The following is an 18,224-nucleotide window of genomic DNA, read 5'->3' as shown; positions in this document are numbered from 1 at the left end:
TCATGCAAAAAAAAAAAAAAAAAAGAAAGAAATGGTGAAAGGGTATGCTAAGCTAAGGCTCCTGTACCATTTTGCTCATATTAGAGATAAAATGTAAGTAGCCATGTTTTTGTGTAGAAATCCTCTACGTTATTGCTATTGGGTATGCTTTAGAAGTAGATGAATTTCATGAGGTGAATTATCATTGCAAATCCTGAATTTTTCATCCGTCTCTGCCTCAATTCTGCACAGAATCCAGTCTACTAAAATCTTTGGTTTCCCAGAAATGAAATATTAAAAAAGAAGCAAACTATGTTGCAGGAATCAGCTGTGTAATAATCACTAACAGCTCTGCCACATATATGACAATAAGAACACTGCATTTTGAGTAATCACATCCACGCTAAGAGGAAAAATGAGCAAGTCTCTGCATTTATGAGCCAAACCCATTTCCTGAGGGGCATATATATTGACTAATATTAGGATTTAAAAATGAAACCAATTTGGCATCTTTTTATTTTGTGCAAGTGGAAAATGAACAGAGGAGGGAAATAGGAATAAACGGAAGTTACTGAAAGATCGGTGGCTGCAGTGGGGACCGTGTTGTGCTTGACATTTGATATTTCCAAGAAATCCATAATATTGCGGTGAAAGTCTCATGCCCGCCCTCATCCTCTCAGTTCTGTGTGTTTGTGTGAGATGATGCCACAGTCTGGCAAGACCACATCTCTCCTCGACTTGCTGCTGTTTTATTCTGGCTCTTTGGAAATACGTTCCTGTTGGCTGCCATGATCTCAAGATGAGTCGGGGATGTTGATTTTTCAGTGTGTGTTCTTCCAAACTGGCCGTCTCTTTGGCAGTCTCTCTCAGTGAAGGCAGTAAGAACGAGTCATGTTATCCAAACAGAGAGAAATAAAAATCACAGCTGGGCGTTATCTCGGCAGCAGGTGTCTCGTTGCGAGCATTCCCATATCGTCTGGCTGACTGTTCCCTCAACTGCCTGAATGCGAGAAACTTCTGTCACCAGATATCGCTGCGAATTGGAATGAGGGGACTTCCTGATCTCAGAGATCCTTAGAGATGAGTCTCCGCATGGCCCTAGAAGGCTCCTTTCCTGGACTTAACCTCACTCACAGCTGGATTGGTGACACGTCTGCCTTTATTCTCTTCCCCTAGGAAATACTGTCGTTCTCCTGCCTCACGACTGTGGAAACACAGGTGCGTGGGGTGTTTACTGGCTCCCATCAGCCAGACAGCAGCACAGGCAGCATTGTAGCATGCAGGTGGTTATGCTGTTGTTCGGAAAACAGTTTAGTAATAGAACATCTTGGGCCTGACTTAGGAGTTGAGCTTGGCGAGTGCAGTGGAAACTGTGTGAAAATCTGGGAGTAGGCAGGACAGAAAGAAGGGCAATCACATCTTGCTAGGGTGGCAAGCCCACGCAGATAACTGCTACTTTCTATTTCCGTAATGTCACCCACCCTCACCGTGGCATATCTTGCTCTACAACTTGTGCTCCTATTCAAGATGTGTGATGCTCTTGGTCCTCTCGAGCAAGAGAACGTGTTTGCCATTTAGTCAGGCTCACATTACTCATAAGATGGGGTTGATCGAGGGGAAAAAAAAAATCATGATTTTAACACTGCCACTTTCCTCTGTGCAACTGTCTCACCACATTTCGTGCATTTGATTAAAATAAAGTAGAGATATGTATTTGGGCAAAAGACAATCTCCCTGTGCCTCTCTCAAAATAATAAAGGGTTTTCTCTTTTTATCAATTGTAACTGATATTCATTTATTTATTTAGGCTGCACTGGGCTTTAGTTGCAGCATGCAGGATCCTTAGTTGCGGCATGTGGGATCTTTAGTTGTGGCATGCAGACTCTTAGTTGCAGCGTGCATGCAGAATCTAGTTCCCTGACTAGGGATCGAACCCGGGCCTCCTACATTGGGAGCACAGAGTCTTACCCACTGGACCACCAGGGAAGTCCCTGAACGGTTTTCTTTTGTTAAAAGATGATTCTCTGTAGAAGTCTCTGTCCACAGAGAGTTGTGGATTGTGGGGATTTAGAAGAAGACAGGCGTTTCCAAAGTAGTAAGAGACTGAAGGCTAGTTCGAACTGTCTCCACTTCCCCACAGAGTTTCTAGACTCCAAACCTGGTCCACAGCCTGGTTTATGCCCCAGGGCCCATAATGAGAAGGCAGACATGAAGAACTTCTTTCTGATTCATTTGGACTCGAAGGAAAAAGAGACCGTGCAGCCTGTATTATCTTAAGTTTATTATGTCCTCTCTGGCCTCCCAGCCCTACAGCCCTCCCATCAAGGGGCAAGACAACTACACCCCAGCCGTCCTGTCCCCCACACTTACAGTGGTTTCCAGTCCCTTAGGAGACCAAGCCCAGACTCCCCAGGCTCTTTGAACTCTCCAAACCCTAACAACGTTCATTTACTCGACTCTCTCTCTCTCCTCTTCAGTCCCACATCTTTTATTCATTGCTATTTTTAAAAAAAATTATTTATTTAGGCTGCGCCAGGTCTTAGTTGCGGCATGCGGGATCTTCGTTGAGGCACGTGGGCTTCTGGTTGCGGTATGCATGTGGGATCTAGTTCCCTGACCAGGGATCAGACCCGGGCCCCCTGCACTGGGAGCACGGAGTCTTACCCACTGGACCACCAGGGAAGTCCCTATTCATTGCTACTTGTCTCCACACTTTTTTCATTACATATGACTCACCTGGAACCACCATTTTCAGGCAGTTATATATCAGTCCCTGCCTCTTCTCTTAGCCAGATCTCCTACGAACTTCAAGGTGCAGCTCAAGGTTAAGCTTTTATTTCCTTAGATGGTTTAATGACTCTTTGGCTATTCTAATTCCCATGAAACATTCTCTCAGTGAACTCTGTACCACACTGTGTAGTACTTTATTATTGAATCACCTAATCTTTTATTATCGCCTGAACATTTCGTAGACGCACCTGCACACACACAGTCTTATCCCATAAATGTGATATTCTATGCTTAATTATTATTTCAATAAATATCACTCTCCTGCCATGGGTCAAATACTGCACTAAGAACTGTGGATGAAATAAAATGTAAAGTTTATGATCCCTGCTTTCAAAGAGATCAGAAACTTATCAGTAAATATTAGGCATATGGAAAATAACTAACAAGAGGAAGAGGGTGCTGTGATAATTACAAGGAGAAGCATATAGACATAGGTCTTAGAAACTCAAAGCCAAATAACAGTAAATATGTCCCTAAAACTAATAAAATGAAAATGCAGAGAATTCCAGACTTCAGCCAACTAGACAAATATTCTCAGCAAAAATAGTTTTGACAGATTCTTTAAAAATGACAAAAACATTGACCCTTAGAGTTCATATGGATGAGATTTTTAAACTGTTTTTCAGTTCCAAGCTTTGAACTTTTGGAAATAGATCCATATGTGTTGGCCCCCTAATCATCACATTGTACTCCTTAAGCTGAATTTTTGTAAAGACTGGTAATGACTAGAAATTCTCCAGTGCTGGAAATACCCTGAGATGAAAAACACCCTGGCTTGAAATTGGACAAAATCGAATTTAGATGTATTAACCACATTGTCCATATAAAAATAATAATAGCAAGAAGCATCTGTTAAGCACTGATTATGGGTAAGCACTGTGTTATGTAGGGCGGTGTAGGTCAGTTTTGTGGCCTGAAGTAAATGCCACATTCAGAAAGTGGTAATTGAGGTTGAGTGAAAGGCAGAGTTAAGGGGAACTGATAGGGTTTGGTGAAGGTTGCCATTGCTGTAATAGTGGATCACAAGTAGCAGCTAGGTGTGAAGAAGCAGGGGGAGTCAGCCACTGGAACGCCAAGATAACTGATGGAGGTGAGAGCCACGCCGTTAGAAACTCAAGTCCTTGGGAAAAGAAAGCAGACCGTACAAAATCCTGACCCAAGAGACAGGAGCCTGAAAGAATGTGTATCCTGATCTCCTGTTGGTGTCTCACTTTGCCTAAACCCAACCAGAAGCCAGAAATCAAAGGGACCCAATTGATATAATGCATTGAGGTCATCCTCCCAGGGCACAGACATGGTGGTGTGATTAATAGGTGTTCTAAAGGAACTTGCTATCCCCCTTCCTTTTAGGAAAGTTTAATGCTAATAACAGGGGAGGTGAAAAGATTCTTTGGGTTAGAAAGCTCGATGACCTTTCTTTGAGATTTATTTGGACGGCTAATCGTGAGGGAGTGAAAAGCCACTTTCAATTTAAACAGCAATAACTTGAGATAAATATTACTCAGGTGTAGCCTGTTCTGTTGCAGATGCTACAGCATTTTGGAAAACAACTTGGAAACCTTAGTAAACGTGTCCTCAAACAATAAAACTCCAGACAAAGCCCAGAGAGCAAGAAAGAAGATAATAGATGTTGCTTTAAAATAATTTATCTGTGGGCTTCCCTGGTGGCGCAGTGGTTGAGAGTCCGCTTGCCGATGTAGGGGACACGGGTTCGTGCCCCGGTCTGGGAAAATCACACATGCCGCGGAGCGGCTGGGCCCGTGAGCCATGGCCGCTGGGCCTGCGCGTCCGGAGCCTGTGCTCCACAACGGGAGAGGCCACAACAGTGAGAGGCCCGCGTACCGCAAAAAAAAAAAAAAAAATTTATCTTTCTTTGGTATGAAAATAAGGTAATGAAGGGAAGAGTATTTTATAATAGTGATTGACTACAACTGTGTGAAAGGGCATCTCTCATGGGAAGGGAGGCTGAAGAAACAAGTATTTTAGCTGAACACGTTGACTGGACAACATCCTTGTTATGTTAGTAAAGAAGAGCGAAAAATAGATCCCAGGTGGGCAGCTAGCAGATAATGCCCATCTTTCCATTGTACATGTGAAGAATAAGTCTCAGCCATTTTAAGCTACTTTCCCAAGTCATAGATAGTAAGTGGAAGAGAGAATATTTTAACACAGGGCTGACTGGTTGAAAACATTTGCTTTTTCCTTCAAATCAGACTAGGAGAGCAAAAATCCACCCCTTCATTCACCTAATGAATCACTTCTTGAAAGCTGAAGAATAGGTTCCTTACCTAAAATCACATAAGTAGTGGAAAAGCCATATTAGCAAATGATCGTCCAGATTTTTACCTGTGATTTTTTTTTTTTTTACTTAAAAATCACTGCTTCTGGGCTTCCCTGGTGGCGCAGTGGTTGAGAGTCCGCCTGCCGATGCAGGGGACATGGGTTCGCGCCCCAGTCCGGGAGGATCCCACATGCCACGGAGCAGCTGGGCCCATGAACCATGGCCGTTGCGCCTGCGCGCCCGGAGCCTGTGCTCTGCAACGGGAGAGGCCACAACAGTGAGAGGCCCGCGTACCGCAGAAAAAAAAAAAATCACTGCTTCAAATTTGTATTTTTCAGAAACCACATTGGTGAATGCCTACAATTAATTCCTTTAATATATTAGTAACTGCCAGATGTTCTATTGTAGAATCCTGTGATTCTCCTGAGGCTATGTATACCTTATTTGATTTATCAGCCTCATGTTGTATCTGATTTACAGCTCATACACGAGGTCATCTGTAAGCTTATTCTGCTTCCTGTGTTTCTCCTCCTTTCTATCTCTTTTTTTGTTATTTGTAATATATATAATTTCAGAACATATAATATTTAAATCATACTCTGACATGCTGTTTCAAGCCATTATTTTATCTTAAATATATAGCTACTTATGTTTATCTGCAGTCTTTTTGCCAAAAGTTTTCCTAATCATCACTAGTTGACTAAAGCTCATTCTCTAAGAACGGCACATGAAAATGATATCACCCTGGTTACTGAATGTTTTACTTTTTTATTAAATTTATTTATTTATTTATTAACATCTTTATTTGAATATAATTGCTTTACAATGGTGTGTCAGCCGCTGCTTTATAACAAAGTGAATCAGTCACACATATACATATGTCCCCATATCTTTTCCCTCTTGCATCTCCCTCCCTCCCACCCTCCCTATTCCACCCCTCTATTACTGAATGTTTTAAACTCTTAAAGGACAGCTTGCTTGGATACAAAATCGTTGTTTCAAACTTTTTTTAAGAAATATCTTGTAGTCTTACTTCAATGTATTCTGTTATTTAATGGTGCTATTGAAAAAGATCTAATACCAACCCAGTTTCCTTTACCTTTGCATTTTACCTGGATGGCCATAGAATTATTTCTTCATCTTAAACGTTCAGTGATTTTGGGACTTCCCTGGTGGTCCATTGGGTAAGACTCCATGCTCCCAAGGCAGGGGCCTGGGTTCGATCCCTGGTTGGGGAACTAGATCCCACATGCATGCCACAAGTAAGAGTCCACATGCCGCAACTAAGAAGCCCACATGCCACAACTAAAAGATCCTGCATGCCGCAACTAAGAAGTCCACATGCTGCAACTAAAGATCCCACATGCCTCAAGGAAGATCCCGCATGGCACAACTAAGACCTGGTGCAGCCAAAATAAAATAAAAATAAATAAATAAAATATATATATTAAAAAAAATACCTTCAAGAGTTCAGTGATTTTACCAGGATGTCTTGAGATTTATTATCCTGGATCATTTTCATCAGGTACATGAAGTTGGTATTCAAATGTATATTCAAATCTTCCTTTATTTCCGGAGCATTTTCTTAAATAATAGTTTTGAATATTTGTTTTGTTGAATTGTTTTGAACTTCTTTGAGGAGTCAAATTATGTGCATATTGAAACTTTTTTCTGACTAATTTCTATAGTTTTGTGAGGGTTTTTTGCATTGGATTCGAATAAAGTTTCTCTCGGGAATCAAGAATAGCTCAACTTTGGAAAGTATGTAAAAGACATAAATCCACAAAAACCACATCAGTGACTTAAAAGAAGAAAATAGTAACATCGCTACAGAAGCAGAAAATTTTTTACTAAGCTCACCACATTTTGTGATAAAAACAGTAAACTAAGAAGATAAGGGAATTTCCTTAACCTAAAGAAAATTTCTGTAAAATTCCTAAAAGAAATGTCATTCAGGAGCATTCCTTTTATTAGTTAGTAAGTTTAGAAATATTTTCATGTTTTATTATGAGAAAGAGTAAAAATAAGGTAGACAAAAAATAATGGACATCTATATTGTTTCATCCATATACCTACCCACTTTCTTAGCAAACATCCAAGCCATCTTCCAGCATACCCTTTGAATTATTTTGAAGCAGGTCCCAGTCATCATATTATTCCATCTGTAGATATTTCTGAATGTATCTCTAAATGAAAAACACTCTTTAAAAACAAAGCAAGAGAGTGGCATGGACATATATACACTACCAAACGTAAAATAGATAACTAGTGGGAAGCAGCCGCATAGCACAGGGAGATCAGCTTGGTGCTTTGTGACCACCTAGAGGGGTGGGATAGGGAGGGTGGGAGGGAGGGAGACACAAGAGGGAAGACATATGGGAACATATGTATATGTATAACTGATTCACTTTGTTATAAAGCAGAAACTAACACACCATTGTAAAGCAATTATACTCCAATAAAGATGTTAAAAAAAAACCAGGAATATCACTATCACCTCTATGCAGTAAGTATAGCTTAATATCATCCAATATCTAGTTAGTATTTTAATTTCCCCAGTTTGTACATGTTTTGTTATAGTTAGTTTGAATTATGTTCCATATAAAGCCTTTACATTGCAATAGGTTATGTCCCTTGACTCTTTTTATTGATAAAATGCCTCTCTTTCCTTTATTTTCTTGCCATTTATGTTTTGAAAAAAAACACGAAAAACAACAACAAAATAGCGGAATGGTTTCTTCTATACTGTTTCACACAATCTGGATTTTACTAATTGAATCCCTATAGTTTAGTTTAACATGCTCCCCGTCTCTTGTATTTTATGTAAATTGTTGATTAGATACAGAATTTTCATTAGATTCTGATTTGCATTTTTAACAAAACTGCCTCGTAAGTGGTATAGTGTACTTTCATTAGAAGGCACAGAATATCTGATGCTATCTTTGTTAGAGTAACAGCCATTGATAGGCATTGTCTTGCTCCATTATTTCAATAATGGTTGCAAATTGATGATATTCTAATTCTGTTTTTCTTTTTTCATTTATTAGCTAGGATGTTTCTATAAAGAAGTACCAGAAGTTACAGTTAATTCTAGAATGGCAAGATAAATACTTAATTCTTTCCTTTTATTTATTTTCTAAGTAATGAATTCATTCCTTTGCATCCCTCAGAGTTGACCAGTGAGTGTGATGGCGTGTGTGAGTGTGTGTGTGTCTGTGTGTGTGTGAGAGAGAGAAAGAGAGGGAGAGGGAGGGAGAGGTACAAATGGCTTTAAATATATTTTAAAACGTATTTGTTTTTCATTCTTTGCACTTATTATCCATGCCCTAATTGTCCCATTTTTGGCAGGGTATAACTCTTCTCTAGTTGGTGTGACATGATTCAAATATTATTGAATAATCTCCTAGTATGAACAGATGTTCTAGGCTCACATTCCACATTTTCATCCTCAGGTATATAATCAGCCGTTTCTACAGGGAGACTTGCTTTTAATTTTTTAAATTTCTTTTTCTACTTACGTTTCCATAAACTTTGCTCTTCATTTATTTCTTCTCTATCCTTTACTGTGCTTTCTGTAGTGGTTATTCTTGTGTTCCTTGTAATTTCATCGTCATTTAAAATATTTTTTTAAAATTTGTTTCCTGAATTCTGTTGATTCACATTTCATATCCTATTTTCAGGCCATCACTTCCTGTTTTTTTGGCCAGCTTTTCTTTGAGTTCTTACGTTTGTATTCCATGATATTCCCACATAACTATAATTGCTTTTTCAAGCATTTGTTTTTGTTTTCTATTTTATTTTTTTCCTTTTAAAAATTTTTTTGTGGAAATGTAAAATTATAATTTTTATCTGCTTCATCAAAACCATTTTCAGGTGAGTTTTCCTATTATCTATAGGAATTAATGTTCCTCTCATTCATGTTTTATTCTGTAGTACCTTTGTGTGTGGGCAGAGCTTCCTCCTTTCCTGTTGCTTTCATTTAAATGAGATGGATTTTCCTGGACTTCTAGTAGGGAGCTGGTGTGAGGAATACAGGGATGTGCCATGATATCATTCCCAGCTTCACAGCTCACACCTCCCTCCTCTGTCACTACAGTGAGTGCCTTACAATATGGTCAACTCTGTAGCCAGCCCTGCTCTGACTCTCTGAGCCCAGGCTGATAAGAGCGAACTTCTGCCAGCCCTAGATTTCCTAGTTCCCTCCATGGCCCTTTCTTCCACCATCACACACCCTTAGACGCTGTTTCTTGCTGGCATGTCCTGCTGTCTGCCACCTCTGGGCTCCCGAACTCTTTCTGGACCTTGTCTCTCTCTTCCTTCCCCAGGGCCCTTGAGGTTCTCAGTCTCAGTTATACTCCCTATATTTCCCACTCAGATAGGATGCCCTCATTTGGGAAGCAACTATTGGTTGGAGACGGCTGAGGTCCCAGAGCTCTTTGAAGCTCTTTGCCCACCCTGTCCACCCCCTCAGTCCTCTCACAGCCACCTGCTTCCTGTGTGTCTTCACCTTCCATGTAATCTATATGCAACTGAGTCTGTGAGTTTTCTCTATCTCCTAGTTTCACTGAAAATGTAATTTAAAGTTTTTCGGTTTTCATTTCTCCTTTTTTCTACACATGATTTCCAGGAGGAATGAAATAGTCCCAAATCAGTTACTTGGTTATAAAACTCTTGATTGTAAACTATTTGGTTATGAAGTTTGATTTCCAAACTTTTCTAAATAGTTAGAAAAGAACCATTTGCTAAGGACTGCTAAGGACCAGGCTCAGTGCCATTTACGATAGATGTGATGACTCATTTTGTTACCAAACACAAGTTTGTGTGCCCAACACACAGTGAGGCCAAACAGACATCAGAGTTTGGAGCAGAGAAGGGTTTATTGCAGGTCCAAGCAACGAGGACGGGTGGCTCGTGCTCAAAAAATTTCCACACTTCGAATATGTCATCTTGCTGCTTTTTCATCTCTTATTTCTTTTTTCTCTAGCTTTGTCTAGGTTTTAATTGACAAATAAAAATTGTATATACGTAAGGTATATAATATGATGTTTAGATATATGTATATATTGTGAAATGATTACAAAAATGACATTAATTAACATATCCATAACCTCACATAGTTATAGTTTTTTTGTGGTGAGAATACTCTCAACAAATTTCAAGTATACAGCATACTATTCACTATAGTTACCATGCTGTATATTAGAGATCCAGAACTTATTCATCCTGCATAAATGAAACTTTGTACCCTTTGACCAAAATCTCCCCATTTCCCCCACCCCCATCATCCTCTGACTACCACCATTTCACTCTCTGCTTTTATGAGTTTGACTTTTTTATATTCCACATATAGGTGAGATCATGGAGTATTTGTCTTTTAGGTCTGGCTTATTTCACTTAGCATAACATATTCTGGTTTCATCTACGTTGTTGTAAATGGTGGATTTCCTTCTTCTTTGTGGTATGTATCACATTTTCTTTATCCATAGTCTGTCAGTGTACACTTAGATTGTTGTCTTGGCTATTGTGAATGATGCTGCAGTGTACATAGGAATGCTTATATGTCTTCAGGATACTGATTTCATTTCCTTTCGGATAGGTACCCAGAAGTGGGATTTCTGGATCACAGTTCTATTTTTAATTTTTTGAGGAACGTCCATACTCTTTTCCATAATGGCTGTACCAATTTACATTCCCAGCAACAATGCACAAGGGTTCCCTTTTCTCCACATCCTCACCAATATTGATATCTTTTGTCTTTTTAATGTGAGGTTTGTGAGGTGATATCTCATTGTGGTTTTGATTTGCATTTCCCTAATGATTAGTGATGTTGAGCAGTTTTTCATATCCAGGCATACCTTGTTTTATTGCACTTCACTTTATTGTGCTTCACAGATGCTGTGTTTTTTACAAATTGAAGGTTTATCGCAACCCTGAATCGACCAAGTGTATCAGTGCCATTTTTCCAACAGTGTTTGATCATTTTGTGTCTGTGTGTCCCATTTTGTTAATTTTTTGCAATATTTTAAACTTTTTCATTATTATATTTGTTATGGTGATCTGTGATCAGTGGTCTTTGATGTTACTGTTGTAAAAAGGTGATGACTTGCTGAAGGCTCAGATGATGGTTAGCATTTTTTTTAGCAATAGTATTTCTTAATTAAGATATGTATGTTTTTAAGACACAATGCTTTACACACACAATAGACTAAAGTTTAGGGTAAACATAACTTTTACATGCACTGAAAAACCAAAAAAATTGCTTTATTGCCTCAGTCTGGAACTGAACCCACATTATTTCTGAGATATGCCTGTACTTGTTGGCCCTTTTTATGTGTTATTTTGAGAAAGGTCTATTAAGATCATTTGCCCATTTTTTTACTCAGGTTATTTTATTTTCCTTGCTTTTGCATTGTATGAGTTCCTTATATATTTTAGATATTAACCCCTTATCCGACATGGTCTGCTAATATTTTCTCCCATTCTGTAGGTTGCCTTTTCACTCTGTTGATTGTTTCCCTGCTGTGCAGAATCTTTTTAGCTTGATGTAGTCCCACTTATTTTACTTTTGTTTTTCTTGCTTGTGCATTTGGTGTCATATCCAGAAAATCGTTGCCCAGATAAATGTCAAGAAGTTTTTTCTGTCTGTTTTCTTATAGTGTACTGTAGTTTCAGGTCTTACTTTTAATTCTTTAATTCATGTTGAGTTGATTTTTGTACTTGGTATGAGATAAGCATTCAAATTCATTCTAATGCATATGACATAGAAACATACAGTTTCCCAACATAATTTATTGAAGAAACTATCCTTTTCTCATTCTTTGTTCTTGGCTCTTTTGACAAAGATCAGCTGACAATACATGCGTGGATCTGTTTTTAGGCTCTCTGTTCTATTACAGTGGTCTGTATGTGTGTCTTTATGCCAGTATCATACTGTAGCTTTGTAATATATTGAATATTTTGAAATCTGGAAGTGTGATGCCTCCAGCTTTGTTTTTCTTGCTCAAAATAGCTTTTAGGGGTCTTTTGTGGTTCCATATGTATATTAGGATTGTTTTTTCTGTTTCTGTAAAAAAATGGCATTAGGATTCTGATGGGGATAGCATTGAATCTGTAGATCACTTTGGGTGGTATGGACATTTTAACAATATTAAGTGTTCTAATCCACGAACACAGGATGTCGTCCCATTTATCTGTGTCTTTAATTTCCTTCATCAAAGTTTTATAATTTTCAGTATGCAAATCTTTTACATTTTTGGTTAAGTTTATTCCTGTGTCTTTTATTTTTTTTGTTGCTCTTGTGAATGGGATTGTTTTCCTATTTCCTTGTTAGGTAGTTCATTGTTACTTTACAGAAGCATGATTGATTTTTGTTTCCTGTACCTTTACTGAATTCATTAGTTCTAAAACATTCTTGATTGATTCTTTAGGGTTTTCTTCATATATGATCATGTCATCAGCAAACAGAGATCATTTTACTTCTTTCTTTCCAATCTGGATGCCTTTTATTTCTTCTTGCCTAATTACTCTTGCTAGGACTTCTAGCATGTTCTAGCACTATGTTGAATAGAAGTGGTCAGAGTGGACATCTTTGTCTTGTACTAGGTCTTAGAGGGAAGGCTTTGAGTTTTCCCTCATTGATTATGATACTAGCTGTGTGCTTTTCATATAGGGACTTCATTGTGTTCAGGTAAGCTCCTTCTATACCTATTTTGTTAAGTGTTTTAATCATGAATGCACGTTGAACTTTGTCAAATGCTTTTTCTGTGTCTAGGGAAAGGATCACATGTTTTTTCTCTTTCATTTTAATGTGGGGTATCAGTTTAATGGGGGAGGTAGTATGGACTCCAGGCTGTACCATCAACTTGTATCAGCGTCAGTGAAGACTGCAGGGGTCTGCAGTGGCAAAAACTGCAAGTGTCTGCAGTGGTGACAAGGGTCGCTAGAGTCCTCTTGCTCTCTTTTACCCATGTGAAGCATGGTTGCAGCTAAGGGAGTTCCTCTTGATGCTGAGTCCTGCCAGAATGGAGGATTAGATGATGCAGGAAAAATGTTTTCCTATGTCTTTCTATGTGGTGATCCTGAGTTTTTTTATGTTCTGTGGGGTTTGTGCAGCCTTCTTCTTTCACTCTGGAACTCTCTCAGAGCTAGTTTTATCAGTTGTTTAGCCATTGTTTTTATTGTTTTTGTGCGGGGAGATGAGCATTGGGTCCTCTTATTCTGCCATCTTGCTAAAATCACTGACCTCTATTACTTCTGATAAGATGTCATCTGTTAATCTTATGGGGTTCCCTTAAATGTGATGAGTGATTTTTTTTTTTCCTCTTGCTACATTCAAAATGCTCTCTTTGGCTTTCAACATTTTTGAATATAATGTGTCCGGGTGGGGATCTCTTTGCATTATAGCTTGGACTTCGTTGAGCTTCTTGGATTTGTAAATTAGTGTTTCATTCCCAGCTATTATGTTTCAAATATTTTCCTGTCATTTTATCTCCTTTCCTTTAAGGGCTCCCGTTATATGTATATTTGTGTGATTAACGGTTTCCTATTTCTCTGGCTGTGTTTATTTTTCTTCATTCTTTTTTTCTCTGTTCTTTAGATTGCATAATCTCTATCAATCTATATTTTTAGTTCATTGATTCTTTCTTCTGCCAGCTCGAACTACGGTTACACCCTCTACTGAATTTTTAATATCAATTATTATATGTTTCAACTTCAGATTTTCCATTTGTTCTTTTTAATAACTTCTGTATCTTTAGTTATATTCCTTTTTGAATGAAACACGATCATCATACCTTCCTTTAATTCTTTACGTATGGGTTTCTTTAGTTTTTGAACGTACTTATATAGCTGCTTTGAAGTTTTTAATCTAATAAATCCACCATCATGGACCCTTTATAGACAGTTTCTATTGCCAGCTTTTTTCCCTATGTGTGAGTCACACTTTCCTGTTTCTTTTTATGTGTCATAATTTTTTTTGAAAACTGGACATTTTAGATAATTTATTATAGCAACTCTAGATACTGACCTCTCTCCAGAGGTAACCACGGTTGTTTTTTTTCTCGTTTGTTTGTTTAGTAACTTGGCTCAGCTATTTCTGCGAAGTCTGCTTCCCCCTCAGCGTATAGGCTCTGAGTTATTTTTCCCTTTGTTTTTATGTTTTAGTCTGGCTACCTGGAGTTACCTTTTGCTGTCATAAAGCACTTATTGGTCAAAGGCTGTGTTTTAAGAACCCTTAGCCAGTTAGATTTTTAATCTTTACCATGGGATATTTGTATGGTTCAGAGGTTGCTGTGTGAGTTCGGGGAATTTACATTTTTTTTGTGCCACATTCAGCTGGGCACTAGTGGCTTGAAGTTTTCATCTCTGATAACTCTAGATAGAGTGCAGCCTTAGGCATGTATACAGTGTGCCGTACTACCAGCGATGATTGTGATATTTTTAAGCCTTTCTTAGGAGTCACACCTGGGTTCAAGGAGCTCATTGGATATTCAGTGTTTTGTCAGAGGTTTTGTTTAAGCCTCTTGTGCCAGTAAGACTTCTGCCCTGTATTAATGGGTCTATGTGTGGCTCTGCCTCATGTCCTGCTCTGATTGCTTCTGAGTGGATGCAACATAATGCATATGTACAGCCTTCTCAAGCTCTAGGACTGACTTTGATCCTAGGAGGGCTTTTCATTTTGCTGTCATTCCCTGGTCCTTGCTATTAAACTTCTGGCCGTTCTGCCAAGTTGTTTATATCTTAGCTACATCTCTAGTCCACTAAGGTCTCCATTGTTCTCAGCAACACTCTCTGGCATGTGTTCTCTACTCACTGATCCAAATAATGTCCATCCATCCTCTCAGGAAGAGCCGAGGGGGTTTTGTCCCATCAATCTTTCCTTTACTCCTGGATGAACCCCTTTGCCACTGCACTGGAGCTGATGGTGAGGACCCGCTTTTCCAGTGCAACAGCCTCATTCTAAGAACGGGCCCTGGGGGACTGAAACATTAGGCCTGGTCTTCTCAGTTTGTCCCTCCAGGCATGAAACCTCCACTCTATCACTGATCTGGGGCCAGGATTCCTGGCCCGCAGCACCTGAGATAGAGCTTTCACCTTGTGAGTGGAGACTGGATATGAGAAGGAAGACCATTCCTCTCTTCTGCCCACTCAGAATAGAGGTTCTGCACTTTGGGAGTGAGAGGAGTGAGGAAAACCAGCAGTCTGACTCTCCTGGGATGAAAATATAGCCACAGACTGGGGGGTGGGGTGAGAGGGATCTGCCATGTTCTTTGTTTTACATGCCTGGTAGAACGTCTGTAACACAGAACTGGGAATGGGTGGGTAATGGACCAGGTTGCAGGTTAGACACCACAGACTCTCACCATTCTTACCATGATTCCATAGATTTTCTTTAATAAATGTTTCTCCTATGCTGTATGATTTTAGGAAAATTTAGAGACTTCTTTAATAAAAATATTTTTTTGTTTTGTAATTTTTGCTGGATAAATAGTTTTGCTAGGCAGGGGGGTTGCCATGCTCTTTACTCCATCATTCCAGAAATTTCAACTCTAGTAACTACTTCATATTCTTTGTACTCAGAGTTTCTAGCCCACTATCTTCCTGTTTCATCTTCAGTGTCTTCCCCTTTGTTGATGCTAAAAGAATGAATGAATGAAGTTCTCAGGAGATTGGCTGGCAAGCTCCTCAGAATGGTGGTACTATGTCCTGCACACCTACTTTTCCTCTTCCTGCTCTGACTCTGTGTTGGGAAGAGGGACTTATGTCTTTATTATTCCCTGAATCAGTAGGAGCACTTTTTCTTTCCATTACATAGAAGACAGGCATTATGCAATTTCCCTCTTTTATGGAACATTGTATTTCTAGTGTCTGAGGACCTTAAAAATCGCCCATAAAGAAGATGTGGCACATATATCCAATGGAATATTACTTAGCCATAAAAAGAAACGAAATTGAGTTATTTGTAGTGAGGTGGATGGACCTAGAGTCTGTCATACAGAGTGAAGTAAGTCAGAAAGAGAAAGACAAATACCGTATGCTAACACATATATATGGAATCTAAGAAAAAAAATGTCATGAAGAGCCTAGGGGTAAGACGGGAATAAAGACACAGACCTACTAGAGAATGGACTTGAGGATATGGGGAGGGGGAAGGGTAAGCTGTGACAAAGTGAGAGAGAGGCATGGACATATATACACTACCAAACGTAAAGTAGATAGCTAGTGAGAAGCAGCCGCATAGCACAGGGAGATCAGCTCGGTGCTTTGTGACCACCTAGAGGGGTGGGATAGGGAGAGTGGGAGGGAGGGAGACACAAGAGGAAAGAGATATGGGAACATATGTATATGTATAACTGATTCACTTTGTTATAAAACAGAAACTAACACACCATTGTAAAGCAATTATACTCCAATAAAGATGTTAAAAAAAAATCGCCCATAAATTTTATTCAAGAATCCTTAGGCAAATTGGGCCTTGATGATCTACCATGCTATCCCAGAGTTAGTAATGTAGATAGGAAGTATATTGTGTCACTGGACCGTACTTCTAGTAAGCTAAAATATTTTAAAATTTATTTTATTGATGTACAGTTGATTTACAATGTTGTGTTAATTTCGACTGTATAGAGAAGTGATTCAGTTATACATATATACACTTTCTTTTTCATATTATTTTTCCATTATGCTTTATCACAGGGTATTAAATATAGTTCCCTGTGCTATACAGGATGACCTTGTTGTTTATTCTATATATAATAGCTTGCATCTACTAATCCCAGACTCCCAATGCATCCCTCCCCCATGTCCCCTCCCCCTTGGCGACTACAAGCCTGTTCTCTATGTTTGTGAGTCTGTTTCTGTTTCGTAGATAAGTTCATTTGTGTCATATTTTAGATTCCACATGTAAGTGTTATCATATGGTATTTGTCTTTCTGACATACTTCACTTAGTACGATCATCTCTGGGTCCATCCATGTTGCTGCAAATGGCATGATTTCCTTCCTTTTTACGGCTGAGTAGTATTCCACTGTATATATGTACCACATCTTCTTTATCCACTCATCTGTCAATGGATATTTAGGTTGTTTCCATGTCTTAGCTATTGTAAATAGTGCTGCAGTGAACATAGGGGTGCATGTATCGTTTTGAATTATTGTTTTGTCCAGATATATGCCCAAGAGTAGGATTGCAGGATCATATGGCAACTCTATTTTTAGTTTTTTGAGGAACCTCCATACTGTTTTCCATAGTGGCTGCACCAATTTATATTCCCACCAACAGTATAGGAGGGTCCCCTTTCTCCGCATCCTCTCCAGCATTTATTATTTGTAGTCTTTTTGATGATGGCCATTCTGACCAGTGTGAGGTGATACCTCATTGTAGTTTTGATTTGCATTTCTCTAATAATTAGTGATGTTGAGCATCTTTTCATGTGCCTATTGGCCATCTGTATGTCTTCTTTGGAGAAATGTCTGTTTAGGTCTTCTGCTCAGTTTTTGATTGGGTTGTTTGTTTTTTGTTATTGAGTTTTTAAAATGTTTTTTACTTTCTGGTAAAACAAAAGCATTTAAATCAAATTATTTTTTCCATAAGAGTTCTAAGATTCTTTAGAAGAATGTAACTGCTGTTCCTGAAATCTTCTTTACACTGACTAAAAAAATGAAATCAAAGAATACTGTCAAATCAAAGAATTCCTTACGTCATTATTCTGTATAACTTACCTTGGGGTACACCTAGGATGAATTCAGAGATGTGGTTTCTGATCATTACAGTGGGATTCTTCCTTCCTGTGAATCGGACACTGCTTCTTTTAATACAGCCCAAGATGGAGGCAGATAGGATGTGGTGTTAAACATTGCCAGATGTTTCGTGGCTTATATTCTGAGAGTCATCACTGCAGTGAACACATTTCTAAATGGAAATGTATTTATAAATAGCTGAGATGCAGTTCCAGTAATTCACAGTTCCTATGTGCCTTTAGAGTTCTCTATTTTCACCCCAAATCTTTGCCAGTCATGGCAAGTGACTGCCTGGTTTATGTCTTGTGTCTGAGAAAATACTTTTGCTTTCTCTCATATTAAACAGTGACCATTTCTTACCTTATAACCTCTAAAACTTTTCTCTTTCCATTTCCCCTTATACATAGGATCTCAGTTGAATTCTATTTGTAGGTGAG

This window comes from Delphinapterus leucas, chromosome X, assembly GCF_059928025.1.
Source record: "Delphinapterus leucas isolate spDelLeu-1000000601 "Yukka" chromosome X, BTC_Dleu_Yukka2, whole genome shotgun sequence".
NCBI classification, from domain to species: domain Eukaryota; kingdom Metazoa; phylum Chordata; class Mammalia; order Artiodactyla; family Monodontidae; genus Delphinapterus; species Delphinapterus leucas.
Note: the sequence above shows the minus strand (reverse complement) of the source record.